General features: G+C 32.6%; 1 protein-coding gene and 1 long non-coding RNA gene across 2 annotated transcripts in view; one reads left to right on the top strand and one right to left on the bottom strand.

Annotated features, from left to right (window-relative positions):
- Positions 1-6,222, bottom strand: part of LOC118199499 (uncharacterized) — a 93,332-nt gene extending 87,110 nt beyond the window's left edge. The window contains exon 1 of the long non-coding RNA XR_004759953.2: positions 6,112-6,222. This is a non-coding gene — a long non-coding RNA (uncharacterized LOC118199499). The remainder of the gene's footprint in view (positions 1-6,111) is intronic.
- A 6,820-nt stretch (positions 6,223-13,042) lies between these two features.
- The window catches only part of LOC118199500 (uncharacterized), a 29,967-nt gene continuing 29,048 nt past the window's right edge, over positions 13,043-13,961 (top strand). The window contains exon 1 of the mRNA XM_085827374.1: positions 13,043-13,297. The gene's annotated coding sequence lies outside the window, so the exon portion shown is untranslated. The remainder of the gene's footprint in view (positions 13,298-13,961) is intronic.

The following is a 13,961-nucleotide window of genomic DNA, read 5'->3' as shown; positions in this document are numbered from 1 at the left end:
ATATGGCTGGGTTGTACAAAGGCTTGCAAGCCATTATTTGAAATGCTCAAGCTGCATATATACCTTGTTCGGCTCATAGTTTAAATTCAGTATGCAAAAATGCCGCTTCAACAAAATCAAGTATGTTAATACTTTTTGGCACTGTACAGAGGATTTATAATCGTTTTGTATCTTCAACGAGTAGATGGAATGCACTTATGTCCGTTTTGAAAACAACATTGAAAGACCATCGTGTAATACGGATACATCGATATCATCGTGTCCATACGGATAAACCTTGAGAGACCATCGTGTCATACGGATACACGATTGTCTCAAGAGCAAATGCTGTTAAAGAATTAGATCTACAAATAACAGAAGTACATATATTATTGAAAGACATGGCATTAAATCGCAAAGCTTTGCAATCTGCTGAAAATAACAGCATTTTGAAACAAATCAATTTTAAAATTTAATTTTTTTAAGTATGTTTATTATCTTCGGGTAATTTAATACTGCAAGAAATCGGAAAAGAAAATACAGCCTTGCAGTCATAAACTAACTATGTCTATAAATCCACACGCTTAATAGAGGGACTATGTCTTTCATTACAGAAAATGAAAGAAAATATTTCTCAATGCATTTTTGAAAAATGTAAAACTTCAGCTTCAGAGATGAATATGTCATCAGAATTTGAAGAGAAACGGAAACGAAAAGTTAATGAATCAAATTGTGAGGAATCAATTGATATAAATTGCAGTTTTTCAGAAAAATATATTTTTATGGAAATTAAAAAAGTGTTCGAGGTTTTAATTTCACAATTGAAATAACGATAAGAAAAGTTAAATGAAATCTCTTCCGATTTTCAGTTTCTAACTGGTGAACAATTAATGTCATTATATTTAAATAATTTAAAGGCAGCAGCACTTAGCACTTAAATATCCGAATGATATGAACGCTAAAGAAATTCAGTCAGAAATATCTAGTTTTAAAAATCATGCTATTTCAATAATTCCGGACACAAAAGCAGCTACAAGCTTAGAACTTCTAAAAATAATTCACGATTATAATTTAGTTCAGTCGTATCCGAATTTGGAAGCAGCGCTAAAAATTTTTTAATGTTGCCAATTATGTAGCTAGTGGCAAAAGAAGCTTAAAACTTAAAATAATAATGAACTATATGACACCTTCACTAGACCAAGAAAAACTTTCAAATATGGCCATTCTCTCTATAGAACATGAGTTAAGTAATCAAATAGATTTTGAAAAAATATTGATGATTTTTTTCTTTAAAATTAAGAAAAAATGAATAATAAATATGCTTGAAAAGTTTATGCCATAAAATTTTAAGCAGACGTTTTATTTATACCACTTACTATTATTTGCCTTTTATTTTTAATGTTTTCCATTTCAAAATTGTTAATCATCATATTTGTTTCACTTTGTGGAATATATAGAGTTATAATTAAATATTACTGTAAGACTTATTTTATTTTCTCTTGAAATAGTTACTTTTAATGTGCAGAAAATATATATAAATATAGTTAATTTGTTCTATATATATGATTATATATACATATATGCAATAATGCATATATGTATATATATATATGCACTAATGCATATACATATATATTGTATATATATACATTGCGCGTGTTTGTATAAAGTTATGTTTTCAAACATCATTTAGTATTATTTATTTATTCCCCCACCCCACAAATAGGTAAATAAATAATCTTGCATTATATCCAGGGGCGCACATTTGCCGCTTTGCCTCAGGTGAAAAAATATGTAGGCACGGCTCTGCACATGGAAATATTATAATTGCAAAAAATTTCGGTATCATATTTCAACGAAAATATCCATTTTGATGTTCCCCAATCCATTTGGGCGGTTTTTGCGGTGACGTCTATACGCTGTCCTTTATTCTGTGCGTACGTAGAAATGTCACGCACAGAATAAAGGACTTTTTCCAAAAGGGGTTGTAAAATGGACTTAAGAGGAATTCATTAGGGATTTTTTCGTGATATCTGTACGTACGTATGTACGGATCACGCATAACTCAAAAACGATTAGCCGTAGAAGAAATTTTGTATATAGGACTGCTATAACATCTAGTTGTGCACCTTCCCTTTTTATTGCATTCGGGAGTATCAAATATACATATATATATAATATATGAGTATATATATATATATATATGTAGCATTTTAATTGCGTAGGAATAATCCGATACTTTGGCTGTAGACAGGACTGAGTGGAAAGGCATACAGAAGATAACAAAACTGGATTTTTACGAATCACTAACCTTTATTTTCGCACATATCAAATCATATCTTACTAGATAAGATACTTCTAGATCATAAGCAATTACAATAGTTTTTATATGCACATTACGTCATCTTAGAATAAGAACAAAGAGGGTATTTAGTATTTACACTAAGTATGATGCTTAAGTAAGTTGCTTGCGAAGATTATTTATAGTAAGTATGTACAGCTAATCTGTGACTGGTTAATTTTAGTTTGTTATGTAACAAGGAAAGATCTCGAATTAGGGAGAACAGACAAACTTAGGGGGGAGAACATCAAGTTTAGAATAGTTAATTTTGAGGTCGCCAATCGTTTCTTAAAGCAGCCATCGTATTTCATTTTATCTTACATATACAAACAAGTAAAAAAAAAATCATTTTTTCACAGACGATTCAGCACTGCATACCTAATGCGCATGCGCTTCTCGTAAACATTCTCCTGTGTCCGAAACAGACTGACCATAGTATTTTATGCTATTCTGAAACACCTATTTCCTCGAATTTCTCATTCAATTAATATATATAAGATAAAGAGAAAGCTACTTGAATATATCTCAGTACTCCGAATTCACGATGAACTACCAATTCGCAACAACAACAACAACAACAACTAAAAGCAAATGATCTCTCCACTCCGGCCGCCGAGATAATTCTAGTCCTTTTTGCTTCTCGAAATTACTCGAAGGCAATATGAGGGTCGAATTACGGTTACAGCTAATATAGTGATCAATTACGTTTATTCAATTACAATACCTATTACGGTGGTACAGGGACCAAACCAAAACGTCACCAAATAAACTCAAGTTTGACGACCTTAGCGATTTCTCGCCAAATTTGGCGACAGTGGCTTAACCTGTTGCCATCTTGGCGATATCTCGCCAGATTACCGAGATACCCATTCACTCAATGCTAAACAGACTTGCCCTTGTGTTGTTACTTTACCGGCATAACTTGTCTCTCTCGATTTTTCATGTTACATTATACAGAAAAATACAACAATTTCACGTATAATTGCACTAAAATCATCTGTTTTGTGTACAAAATTCATTATACTATTACGACAGAGGTTTATGCAATCGAGGAAGGAAGGAAGAAGCTTTGAGAACCATAAGGAATTTCGAAAGGGCGAAAATTTGGCTCTCTGGTACCCAGTGATTCACTACATTGATCCAATAATAATAATAAAAAAAAATTGACTCTGTTTTATTAAACTGTAATTCTGTAAAAATTTTATGATTTATAAAGAAAAAAGCAGATTAACTTATTGCATCTACCAAAAGAACTGAATTATAAATCTAAAAGCTTTAACTGCAATTATTATGACGCGCAGTTATTAAATCTGTTATTTTCGTTCTTTCCAGTTTGTCTAAGATCTCTAATAAATTCACTGGCCTTTGGCTGAAGCATTTGACTAGATATTGGCAGATTATGGGTTCTTTTGAGCAGCGAATATTTTCAAAATCCCTATGCTCCATTTTCAACTTTTCCCTCTCACCCAAATTTTTCCATGAGCAAAAATAACAGAGTTTTGATTTTTTTTCTATTGTTTTAACTGCAGATTTGGATAAACTGAATTTCTGACAGCTATCAACTTGGCTGCATCCATTTTATATTTTTGAATAATGTTCATCTAATCTTCAGCGCAGAAGTTTTATATTTTACAGCATACCATGAGGATGAATTTTTGACACAGAAACAAAATGTAGAGAGCTTGGTCAAAGAATGTGTGATAGTTTTGTTCTTCTGGAAGGAGGACATATCTTATTCAGTATTCTGTAAAAACACAATTATTTCTACTAAGCTATGTATCGTTGCAAAACAAACATTCACAAAAAAAAAAAAAAAAAAAAAAAAAAATCTGAAAGGTTTCAGACTTTAAATTACTTCCAAAGGGGCGTTTTTTTAACGTTTTGTGTGTTACTTTTGTTTATTAAATATCATGTTCTTCACACTTAAATCATACAATTCAGTTCAAGAGCAATATTGCAAAATAATTTTAAATTGAGCATAGCTTAAGGATTTCTGATACACCGTCTCACGCGCTGGAGATAAAAATGTTTTTTCGGTACAACATTGCCATTGCTAGCTTTGAAATCCTTGAGGTAGTTAATCAAAAATTCGTTAAAGTTTTACAAAATATGCAATCGATAATAAAACAAATTCCAAATTTGGGCTTCCAGATGCCCATATTTGCAGTAGGATTACTTCATTCAAAATTGGATGTCTCTAGGTACCGTTGTTTTATCATAATGCGAGAAACATACATACATTTATGCAGATTTTTCATTATTTAATTTATTCAAATATAATACAGGGAGTTAATATTTGGTGGCAACAGTCTGAAAAGTGAAACGGACATTCAGAGTGATTCGACGCATAATCGCAAAACGAAAAAAATAGTCCTTCAGGGACAAAGCCCCTTTGCACTTATAATATATATCTAAAATATGTCTTGCGAAACTCACAAGGAATACAAAAACCGTATTCGGAAGATAAAACTTGAAGAGTATATATGCTCGAGTAAAACAAGCCAATAAGGATCAACATTTTTTATTCGCTATAAAACGAATCAACTGTAAAACCGCAAGGACATTAGGTTCACTACTACTTTTCCTGAAGAGCGAAATTTCAAAATTTCCGTCATAAAATCAGCCTTAAATAGAATTCTGTGTGGCTGCTCAATCAAAGAATTTGAATAGAATCAGAGAATTCATTAACTATTTTTTTTTTTTTTTCATTTAGAGATCATGTACACCATATGGTGTCCTAACATATGCTAATTCTATTCTCCTTCTCCAAGGGCATTACACCTATCTCGTGTAGCCTTCGTTTAACACAGTGGAGGTGAAGATAAAAGGAAAATAACGTAAAGGTATTTACTTTAACGGATGGTTAATTTGTTTACTTTTATGGCAAAGCACACTAAGGCTATCTGCCTAGAGGAATGCCTTATTGGAGGACTTTCTAAAAGAAACTGGCTTGTTTATACGTCACTGCGGAAAACTACAAAAACGTCCATGCAGCCAACCCGTTCGCCTGATTCGAACCCAAGTCGGAACTACCAGTGTTCAATGATTTTACCGCTCGGCGTTTTATTTGATTTTCATACTCTTAGAGATTTGCTATAACAGTATAAAACAACTTAAGTGTATGGAAAAGTTTCATTTATCCAGGCGTGTGTTGTAAGCGAGATTTGTTATATCGGGGTCCGACTTATTTAAAATGAAGTGCTCCAGAAAGATTTATTTTGAGCATTTCATTATTTTATAGCTGACAAGGAGAAATTGACAAAATTAAAAAGATGACTTAAGGAAGACTGCAAATTAAAGCTAGATTTTTTTTCTTATCTTACGTAAGGGGGAAAGGCTTTGGTAGTGGACTACGCGAGCGTACGGTAAGTCGTACGCGTTGCATGTGACACGAGCCACCTAAGAAATCATAAAATTTTAAAACAGTTAATTTGCTGGCAGAAAACTGTACCTGGGATAAATTAACAGGGTTTAGCAGTTTTAACCATTCGCCTGCTAGTAAATTATTGCTTGCCTGACAACAAATTGAACTCTTGAAATTAAAAAATAATAATAATAATTGCGGAAATATTTTTTTTGTCACAGTAAAGAGTTGTCATAGCTTCTCGATTTATCTTTAAGTGTCCTTGGGTAAAGAAACTAAGAAAGATAAGCATTAACATACGAATGCTTAATCAAGCAAGCAAAAAATGCTTCTCCGGATCACGTCATTTTTTTCCCCCTCTTCCCATTTTTATTTTAATTCTTATCAAAGTTTATAGGCAATGTATTACATCAAATAGCAATATTACCTATGGTAAACTCTTGTTTCAAATACTCCTGGCTATGAATGGCATTTGATATGAAGAACAGGAGCTTTAAGTGTCAATCCTTCTCCTTCTCCTTCTCCTATGAAATGAGATACGCAGAACTAGGAAGTTCTGGAATGCCACGTGAATTTGGCGCATTATGTGAGATTTGAGTAGTTCTAAAACGTGCTATTTAACATCCTAATCCCTTTGTTTGCCATAAACCTTTGTTTATCATATTTCATTTCAAATATTTATTTTCGATAAAAATGAAAGAGCAGTAACTGATAAAAAGTGATATGGAAAGTGACTTTACACACTTAGCAGACAATAAATACGCATCCATAGCAGGAAAATTAACTTTATATTACAGAATGTCAAAGGATTAATTCATAAGCATTAAGAATTTCTTATATAGATTAAAAATCCTTTTGTAGTATAATTTTGAATCAAAATGTCGAGCCTGTTTGGTGTTTCTGTGAATCAGAATTTCTGTAAATCACTAATTAATGATTCGATTTTCATTTTCATTTAATATATGTTTGATAAGATGAAAAACTATAAAACAATTACTGAAAAAATTTGCAGTCAAAGAGAAGGTGTAAAATCGAATCTGTAAATTAGTTTTGATTTAGAAATTCGATACTAAACGTCAGAAATTTAAGCGAATGTTTATAATTTTAAAACTTATGCAAAGAAATGCTTGTATTTATTGATCTAATATTAAATTATTGAAATTATAATAAATCACATCACCAGGTTATGTAAAAATTGCTATGAAATTACCATGCGCATTCTCATTGAATGATGGTAGTACATGGTTATTGTTAAAACAAGATAAGTGATGTCATCAGTGGTATGAATTATAATTCAATCAGGTAATGAATTGTAATTGATCACCTAAAAGAGTCTTTTATCATCACTATCACAATTAAGATACTAAATATAGAATATGCTAAAAAATATAACAAAAAGGAAATCTGAAAGCTTTCAGATTACTTTTGTATTACTCCCAAAAAGGCGTTTTTTTAACGTTTCGTGTCTTATTTTTATTTATTAAATGTCATGTTCTTCGCACTTAAACCACACAAAATTGAATTCAACAACAATATCACAAAATATTTAAAAACAGGAAAACAGCTTATCTTAAGAATTTCCGATAGAATGTCTCGCGCGCTGAAGATAATTTTTTTTTTTTTTTTTTCTCTCTCTCTACAATGTTGCCATTGCTCGCTTTGAAAGCGCTGAGTTTGTTAATGAAAAATTCGTTAAACTTTAAAAAAAAAAATTGAAATAGTTACTAAAACAAACACGAAATCCAAAATTCAGGCTTCCAAGTACCTACGTTCGGTTGGAGGACTACATTATTCAAAATTTGATGGCTCTAGGTACTGTCGTTTTTTCACAGTGCGAGACACATTCATACATTCATGCAGATTCTTCATTATTTAGTTTCTTTAAATATAATACAGGGCGATAATATTTGGTGGTAACAGTTTGAAAAGTGAATCAACGCAAAAAGTGAAACAACGCAAAATGCCGTTTTTAGACTAATAGCCGTTTGGTTCTAACACCCCTTTGGGCTTGAAAAAAAAACTCGCTTTATTCTAATAAGATTATCATATTGCCCTCATTAATCTCATTGTTATTATTACTTGTAATAGAGCTGTTACAATTAAATGATTACGTTTCGTTTAAGGTTTGATTTGTTTTATTTTATTGTGGAAAAGCAGTCGAGCGCTATCTGCCCAGGGGAAGGGACGCCTTTGTGGAAAACTTTCAAAGGAAAACTGATTCATGTGTATGTTACACAAGGAGAAACCACGAAAGCGCCCATGCATCCGTTCGTCGGGTTTCGAACGCCGAACTGAATTACCAGTGTTCAGCAACTTTACCCTTATGTCGCTGGTGGGTAACCTTTTGTTTGAGAAAGTTCATTCAGGCCTTGCTTTTGAAACGAGTAGTTTGGTTCCGTTTACGACTGTAATGTAGCTCAGGAAATCGGTTCGAAGAAATTTCCAAATGTCAGGAATTAGGTTCATTGAATTTATTTCTATTGGCTTAATTGTATATTGAAAGGGAAATGAATTCCTTTAATCTTCCTTGATGTAATTTAGTAAGTTTTTGATCTTGTGTGGCTGATATCTGTAAACAAACTCACTACGATGCTTTATTTGTTAAGATATATGAGTAAACATAATTAAGTTCCTATCAGACAGGTACACATTAGATCAATTGTAGTACAAACAACTACCGAACTTAGCGAATTATATTAGCATGCCAAAGAGCTCATTGTTGGGTATTGCATTTTCACTCTTTACGTTAATGTTGTACTAATTAAATCTTCACCTTTAATACTAAAAATCCTATGCAAATGACTCAGCGAACCTTTCGCAAGAAATTAATCCCTGTTCAACTACAAGAGCAGTCCGTAATTATAGCTCCTAAAATCCAGATTAATGAAAAAAAAAAAAATAAATAAATAAAAAATACTCACATGTTGTATTTACCAGATATTGATAAACATATTTTCTAAGCAGCTTCGCATAAGCGCAGTTTATAAAGAGTCTTAGAACTGTCACTACTTTGACGTAATTTTATCCAGCAGTGCAGGAGTGGTAAATAATTTAAAACCACACTCTGAAAAGGTAATTTTTAGTCTATCATGTGAACAAGGCCGTCGTAAGGTGTGATGGTGCCTGTGTGACGATCTTTGGTGGTGCCTCTGTTATTTGCCAGCTATTATTACGGCACAAAAATTCATCTAATAATTATTGTTGCGGATTTTAAATTTAGATAGCTATTTTTAGTAGAATTAAAACTAAAATTGTTTTATATCCCCGTGCAATGCAACACTACACATATTTTAAGAGAAAGCTACGCCGGAAAAGTAAAAATATAGGATCACGCGCATTTAACATTTAATAAATAGATATATCGTAATTTATATTTAAATCGAATAAATGCAGGTGACTACTATGTTAGCTGCAACCGTCATTCTACTGTTTTGCTTTACAGAAATTTCGAGAAAACAGAAATTACCAGAACCTTCTCGCGACCGATTAAAAAACCTGAAAACGCCGGAGAGAGACATCTCAGCTCAGTAGCTGTTTAGTGAGTTGTTGTTTACTTAGTTGCTGAAATTTTGCTAATCGGATTAGCTTTCTCTGAGCTTTGGATTGCGTTCCTTTCTAACGTTTTTAGTAATTTAACTAAAACGTGATATTGTGATATTGTAAGAATATCTCTGAGGAAAATTTCTAGTATTTTGTTATATTTCTTTTGATAAGAATAAATTGTATTAAGTTTTTATCGGACTTGTGCATTCAACCTATTACGAATCCATAAGTACGCAACACTTTTGGCGTCAGGAGTGGGGTTGAATGCCAATAACAATAGCGATGGAAGAACAATTAAGGCAATTGCTGGCAGCCTTTGCTGCGTTCAAAGATGAGGTGAATGTTGGCCAAAAATCAGTTAAAAAAGAGATGAAAGCTCGCCAAGTAAAGATGGAAGAATCGGTTAAAGAAGTGATGATCGCCGTTCAAAAAAAGATCGAAGCTGGTTAAGAGGAAATAAAAAATTAAATTACTTGCATAATAGGATACAAATTTGAGGCTACGGAAGGCAGAACAGACGCTGTTGAAAATAAAGTTGGAGAAATTCAAGAAAGAATTTCTTCTGTGAAAGAACAAATTTCTTGCCAACAGAAATTGCCAACAGAAAGAGTTTCTCTGTTGAGCAACGAATCGAAGGAAGAGTTTCGGCCGTTCAACAGCGAATCGAACAACAAATTGAAGAAAAAGTTTTTTTTCCCCTTAGTTTCTTCAGAGAAGAAGACTAGTTTAATACACATAAATTTATATTATGTATAAAATATGAGCTTATAAATTAAAGATAACAGATAGATAAACGGAACACAAATTCAGCTGAAGCTAAAGAATCAAAACGTTAAAAAAAAAGGTGGAAAGAAAAGTTTTGTTTAACTTTGAAGAAAACATATATTGAATAATAGAGTAATTCATAAAATACCTTATATAACTTGCATCATTGACATCTACTATGTTGGAAGAAATATGAGGAGGGGTTACAGTTTTGGAAATTTGGAACCTGATATAAAAATGCATAAACATTTTGCAAGCACAACAGAGGCGTAGTTAGGGTTTCCAGCGCTCGGGGACAACTGAAGATTTTGCTCCCCTTTCTATGTGCCAAGAATGGAAAACATTTCATTAAAGAATTTCGTAGCATCAATTGGGCGCCGCCTGGATGCTGCGCCCGGGAACAGATGTTCCCCCTTGCCCCATCCTAGCTACGCCACTGAAGCGCAATAAATTAACGAGAAAACTCACTGACATGTATGTGCAGATTTGAAAGTAAGGCATGTACCTTTTGGACCACCAGGATGAATGCGCAGATTGCTGTTGCCTTTTGAACGGGTGGGAAAGTAAAGCCAAAGAAAAACATAATATCTCCCCCCTCCGCAGTGGCGGAACTAGAACTCTTGGGCCTCTATGCAAAAACATTTTGGGGCCCCCTATTAAATTTACAGCACTCCCCGGCCCAAATTCGATGATTCCAGGAGCCAAAATTTTGATGATGGTTTTTATCAGATAATAATTAAAAAATCCGATATGGACACCACATGACTTCCTTGTATTAAATTATACACATTTTCTTCTGCACTTCATCTAAACTTACTTCCTTGAATGATTCAAATTTAATGAACCGATCTCTGAAGGCAAGAAGAAAATGACATCGAAAATTGAAAATTTTGAACTAAATATCCCAGTCAGTTTTTGTCGCACAGAAGTCAAACTTCTTGTAATTTATTTTTTTCATGAATTTAACACTTTTCCAAATACAAGACCGGAGGAAAATTTAAATTTGGTTATATATCGATTTTTTTTTTTTTTTTTTTTTTTTTTTTTTTTTCAATTTATTATTGGTAAAACATTTTTCGTCCTGGGAGACTTCTGAATGGAAAGCTATGACCTTCAACCAATGAATGTGAAAATAAAGGTTGGATAAAGAATTTTAAGCCGGGTAAGAGGGCGGATATATATTCTACAAATTGCAATAAAAAAGTGAAGTGCACAACTGCAATAAAAAAGTGAATAGCACTCCTATATACAAAACTTCAACGCTCTACGGCTAATCGTCTTTGAGAGTTATGCCAAATATATATCTCTATCTCTCTGTCTATATCTATCTATTTCTCTCTATATATAGATAGATATACATACCTATGTACCTATGAATGTGCAAATGTCACGCAAAAAGAAAGAGTCCTTTATTCTGTCCGTACTTACAGAAGTCATGAATAAAAAACGTCCAAATGGATTTGGAAACGGTCAAAATGGATATTTCCGTTGAAATATGATACGCGACATTTTGGTATTATATGTAACACTGAATTCAACTTTTATGAGGGCACCTTGCCCTTGGTCATAGCATTTGTAAAAGAATGTGTTTTCTTTTAAGATTAATCATGTGAATGTAGTTCGCAGAACATTCAAGGGCACCCTAAACATTCGGGCCCCTATGCGACGGCATTCTTTGCATACCCTTATTTACGCCACTGCTCCCCCCCCCAAAAAAGAGGCATTCCATCAACTAAAAATAGTTTACATTTTTAGGAAATGCACTTAGCTCTTCTTCTTAGTATTCGTTTTCTGGATTTCCGATTTAATTCTTTCCAAATAAAATTTTGATGAATGTAAGTGTATGACCAACGCATCCATCATAATATATGTACAACAGAAACATAATGTAAGTGGAGATTAAAGATCAGTTTGTTCGAATATGATAAAGCCAGCAAGGATGTCTGCTTAAGAGATAAGGTCCTTTAGAATTTCTAAGAGAAATTGGCTCATATTCACGCTATGCATGGGGTAAGCCACGAAAGCCAGCCCGTTTGCCTGAAATAGAACTTCCAGTATTTAGGGTCTTAATCAGCTACAGTTGGACCTGATGTAATATGAAAAGAAATCTTAAAAATGCTGTTCGGCTGGTGCTACGATGATGAGTACTTTTAGAAATGATGACTAGAGACCACATATCGAAGAAAAACGATTAGAATTATATTATAATATAATAAAAATAATGATATTTATATATTTTTTAACATATAAAAAGTTAATATAATAATATGTAACAGAGCAATCTGATAACCGAAATTGAAATCACCACATAATGTATTATAAAGTTCAGCACTTAAAATCTTCGTAATAAAAAATAAATTTAATTGTTCTAAATAATAAACGCGGGAATACAGTAAACAACGAATTTCCTTTATTGAATTATGGTATTTCACTTGGAAATCGCAAGAGTCCGAAACTGTTCTTAATCTTCAGAACATACGATACAATTCTGGAAAATACTAAATTTAGACCCTTCAATACTTTTTGTAGCTATCATTTTATTATTTCTGTTAGCTTTAAATTTACCCCCTTACTTTTATTTATCTCAAAATGGTTACTAGCATTTATTAGTAGTTGTTGTTTATACTTCTACTAGCTTCAGCGTTTTCTTTTCCTCACTCACAGACTTTTATCTTCAATTCTATATTCTCAAAATGTTCGAGTTTAAAAATTTTTTCCTTGAGAATATAGGCATGAAAGCTGGATAATCAATCAGTAAGTTTCGGTTTTCGATTCCGAATGAAAAACTACTGGCTGCCTTCTATTTCTTCATTTTTTAAAATCTTTACTTCTCCCTGTCCCCTTTTACATAAGGTAGTTTTTCTAGGAACGTTGTGCCCAAGACTTTCATCCAGCACTCTTGCGAGCGATGCATACCGCGTAAATAAATATGCATCACTTTTAGATACTAAAACGTTACGTTTTCATGCATTGAAAAACGCGGATTAAATGATAAAAGGAGCGATCAATCGCCAACTTGGTACAACCGTATAGCAGACGGAAGTAGAGCATGAAATCCAGCGATACCGGCATGATTTTTCGCCTCAAGTACATTTTTGACGGTCGGCATACTTCGTTCCGACGAGATGGTCGCTTTCCTCGCACATCTAAATAGCTAAAGCGTCTGGAAACGCCTTTCTTATTTTAATTAAGCACAAGCAACAAGAAGAAATGCCGGTTGCGAAATTGCATTTAGCTTCTCTTAACCATCTGACATTTGACTTTGGCGAAGTAGCAATGGTGAGGTGACAGCTTCATTTAAACCGGTACGAAATATTATCTTATAGTGTAAATACAGTAATTCCGAACTGTAATTTTTGATATTTAATTTTTTCCAGCTTTGTAGAATAAAATATCACATCAGTTTTTTTTTTTTTTTAATACTCTATTATAATATAGTTAGTATTTTTTTGTTTGTTTTTTATATGCGAGATGTTTGATAAATTAAGAGAAATAAATTTGTCCTATTAAATAACTCTCGACTTTTATAGTTATTTTTTTAATATTATGACATGAAAATGTTCTCATAATTGTTCCATGAAATTCAGTAATTGACATGTAAAGCAAAAAAATGTATTAGGTTACAAGAATTTAAATATATAACGAGAGTTTTTAAACTAGCATAAAATTATACTTTTAGTACATAACATTATAATCAGTTTAAATGAGTTTCCTACTTGAAAGTGTAAAATTTCTACAATTCTGGATTCTTATGTATATAACTGTAAATTACCTTTCTCCCATTGCTCGGATTTTGTGCTCGCATATTCATCCCGGGGGGGATTTTTTATTTTTACTTTTATTGTTTATCCAAGGTTTAAATTATAATCTCGCAAAATTTCAAGGTATATTTACGTCAGATTTCCTTTAAGGAATTAATTCTGTTTTTCTTGGAAAGTGCTTTTTTCAGTACCCAGTATAACAGGAATA

Source organism: Stegodyphus dumicola, chromosome 1 (genome assembly GCF_044657685.1).
Source record: "Stegodyphus dumicola isolate Sdum_Otavi_A_Nest chromosome 1, ASM4465768v1".
NCBI classification, from domain to species: Eukaryota; Metazoa; Arthropoda; class Arachnida; order Araneae; family Eresidae; genus Stegodyphus; species Stegodyphus dumicola.
The sequence above is the reverse complement of the archived record's forward strand: the minus strand, read 5'-3'. Positions and strand labels throughout refer to the sequence as shown.